A 3,570-nucleotide genomic window follows, 5' to 3' on the forward strand; every position below is an offset into this window, starting at 1 on the left:
TTCTGACATCTCTTGGCAATGACCTGTGACACAGAGATATTGCCATAAATTAAATACTACATGTCAGCATAAAAGAAGCCATATCGTTGCTTGTAGGTATCCTGTAAAATGTCTTTTCTTTTCTAGACTTTGCTTTTCTCATCTGTTCATAAGGGGATTAGACTAGACCTCCTCAAACGTTCTGTTACTCAAAGCTGACAACCTACCTTGGAAAAATGAATATAATCATTACTAAAGTGTCCACTAGGTGGCAGGAGAGGCAACCTGACCTTAGTCGAAAAAATGGCTAGAATTCTAGCACAAGGGCTTCAGAAGAGTAATTTGGAATGTGAATGGTCCCATCATCTTATAGGTGAGGAAACTGAGGCCTAGAGTGGTTCTTTCTATTTTGTCTTTTCCTGAATCTGTGACACTGATCAAGATACTTAAACTCCATGGTTTGTCGTTTTTAAAACCAAGCTGTGCTTCCCTAGTTGCAAATCTATAATGAGATAGTATACATGAAGTGCTTAATATGATGACTGGTTTATGCTTTAAATAAAAGGATTATTACTCTTACATAAATAGTTATTGGTAGAACTGAAAAGAGAAAGTGGATCTACTTTCTGAAATATCAAAATTATGAGGATGTTTAAATGATTAATACTCTGGGTAAGATATTGCTGCCTCCCATTTTCGTCTCTTTCTGTAAGTAGGTGTTTTATCTGAGATGCGTGTTCTTACGTCAGTTATTGCTTTTATTTTGTTCCTCATCTTCCTTGAAGGCACTTCTATTTCTTGAGAAAACTATTTTCATGATCATAAGTTTTGAATTTCTTTACTAGTACCTCTGGGCACTTACTTTGAATTTTCTATCACCTGTTCTTCCATTGTTGGAACTTGGCAGGTCTCAAAGAAAATGAGATCAAGTGGCCTTAAGAATGAAACTAACAGCATTGTTATCTGACATTTAATGGGAGCTTACTCTCTACCAGACATTGCACTGAGTGCAGAATTAAATATTAACAAATTTGATCCTTACAACAAACCTTTGAAACAGGTACTATCATTTCTCCATTTGACAGATGAGGAACTGAAGCCCAGAATCTGCATATAATAGAAATTTAATATATTCTATGGCATAACACGATGTTCCCAGTAACCTCAGATTAATTCTTACCCTTAATAAAATATGAGAAAAGTGATCATCCTCCCAAGACTAGACTTTCTAGAACAATTTCCTTTCCTCCAGTTAGGAAGTTGGTATTATTTCAAATCACTTTGTCGGCTAACATCAAAAAGAATATAATCCAACCTACAAATATCACAGTGTAGTTCTGTCTCAGGCATTTTCATAGATTCTCTGGTTATGTCTTTTTTTAATGTGATAGTTTGTAATATTTATAAGTATTATAATTTCATGTCATAATATTATGTCTATTTATATATGATTTATAGAAATTATGAATATTTATAATATTTAATAAGGACTATCACACTTTGCCTGCTGATGTGTTTTCTTATTGTTGCATTATAAAGAAAACAATGAAAATATATCACCTTTTCATAAATATATTTATTTTCTAGCCCAATGCCCATAATCTATGTTGTGATGTTGTATTTTCCTCCAAATCCCTCCACAAAGGTGTAATTGCACCTTTGTATAACCCTTAGATCAAACTAACAACGTCTCTTCTTAGCTTTCCAGTCTGCATTGGTCTCTTTTTTCTTGCCCTCCCAGACGGATTTACACTTCTTGAAAATATGGATGTTATACCGGACCTTCTAACAAACGACTGTTTTCTGACTCTGGTGAGACAACAAGGGATCAAACTAGAGATTATGAGGAACCTAAATCATCTAGGGATCAAGTCTTGGCTTCACCACTAAGAACCTGTCAACCCCTTTCGTACTGAATGTTGTCCAAGGAAAACTTACAAGTCTATGCAATTAATAAGCATAGCAAGGACGCATCGAGATAGCGGCCCCTGTGGATCTGGAGTTGAAAAAGGCCTACCCAGAGCTTCAAGCCTAAGTTATCAACACTTAAAAGAAGGTGAAGCTTGCAGACATACAGAGTGAGCAGCCAAAGGAAAAAGCATACGCGTCTTACAGATACAGAGGTTATGACTTTGGTGAATGAATCTAACATGTATGAGGGTGTAGGAAGAATGTTCATTCCTCAATCCAAGGAGGTAATTCACAATCAGCTGCTAGAGAAACAAAGAGTAACAGAGGAAAAAATTAAAGAACTAGGACAGAGAAAATCCTACCAGGAGCAGAGTATTAAGGAAGCTGAGGACAGCATCCGAGAGATGCTAATGGCAGGAAAGGCCCAGTCGGGATCCCCAGGGGACCCTGATCCTTGCTCCGATGGACATTTTATCTGGATGGCCTAGTAACCTGACATTTCCTACATCAGCCTGAGCCCCTTTCAGATTCTAACCCTGTAATTTTCACCCTGCCTAGACACTCTGCTCTCCTGATATAAGTCACCAACTCCCAGGAGAGGGAAGGTGGGAGCCAGGACAAAGAGGGAAGCTTTGCCTGACCTGTCACTGATCAGAACAATAAAAGGCATCTGTCCCTGATCCCCAAATCATAGCAAACTTTCTGGGAAGAGCAAAATATAGATAAACATTGAATAAACCTCACTATATATCATGAACAGTGCTGCATGCTGGTAATGAAAAGGTAAGACACAGTTCCTGCCTCTGGATTCATATCCACAATTAAAAAATATACAATTTAAAATGTTACATGTGAGTTGAAGGATGGAGTTCAATAATCCCTGTACCCACTTTATTCCTTTTCATCCTCACCTATGGTGGTAAAAAAGTCTTGGTATAAAAATTATATTGTGAAGGGGCTCAATGAGCCCTGTGGGTCAGACTGAGCTCCTTATACATACATGAGGACAAATACTATGAAAAGAGATTTTCAGACTTAACCACGGGAGAGGGGCATGGTGAAGCCATGGGCCATAGCAAGGAGAACAGAGAGGGACTTCCAGGTTTTCATGGGGAACAAGCTTGGGAGTGGTTAAAAAACAGCTTAGAAAAGGGTAGAGTATATATGCTGAATTTCACGCCTATGAGTGATCAACTAAAAATAAGAGTGAGCACTTAGTGGAAAATGAGGGAGCCTGCCCATCATTAGCCATTGTAAAGTATTATGGTAGATAAACATCAAAAATGCTAAAGGTAAGCACAAAACTAAAGGGCATAATGGTAATGGCGTTCTCAGGACTAGAGGATGGAAATTTATCCACCTTAGTACAAGATAGGATGGAATTCATCTGAGGTTAATTCATATTGCCCCATAACTGAAAGTTGTCATCACAACACAGGAAACTTAACCCACAAAGAAGACTGATCTCAACCTCACTGCCAGTGTCTGCACTTGTTAACTACTGCCACCATTGCTTTAGATACCAAAGGACAACTGCAGGCTTTTCTGGAAAAGTTGCCTTTTCAATCTTTCTTTCACAACCAAGTGCAATGACAATATTAAATGCAAGCCTGTGGTGGCCCCGTCCATCTGACAACTGCTCCTCATCACCTTCCATTTTCCTTCTTGTCACTGGCACAA

General features: G+C 38.2%; 1 pseudogene; it reads left to right on the forward strand.

Annotated features, from left to right (window-relative positions):
• The first annotated feature begins 282 nt into the window (after positions 1 to 282).
• On the forward strand, positions 283 to 2,378 carry LOC128591286 (prefoldin subunit 1-like; annotated as a pseudogene).
• The last annotated feature ends 1,192 nt before the right edge of the window (positions 2,379 to 3,570 follow it).

The sequence above is a fragment of the Nycticebus coucang genome, chromosome 8 (assembly GCF_027406575.1).
Source record: "Nycticebus coucang isolate mNycCou1 chromosome 8, mNycCou1.pri, whole genome shotgun sequence".
Taxonomy (NCBI): domain Eukaryota; kingdom Metazoa; phylum Chordata; class Mammalia; order Primates; family Lorisidae; genus Nycticebus; species Nycticebus coucang.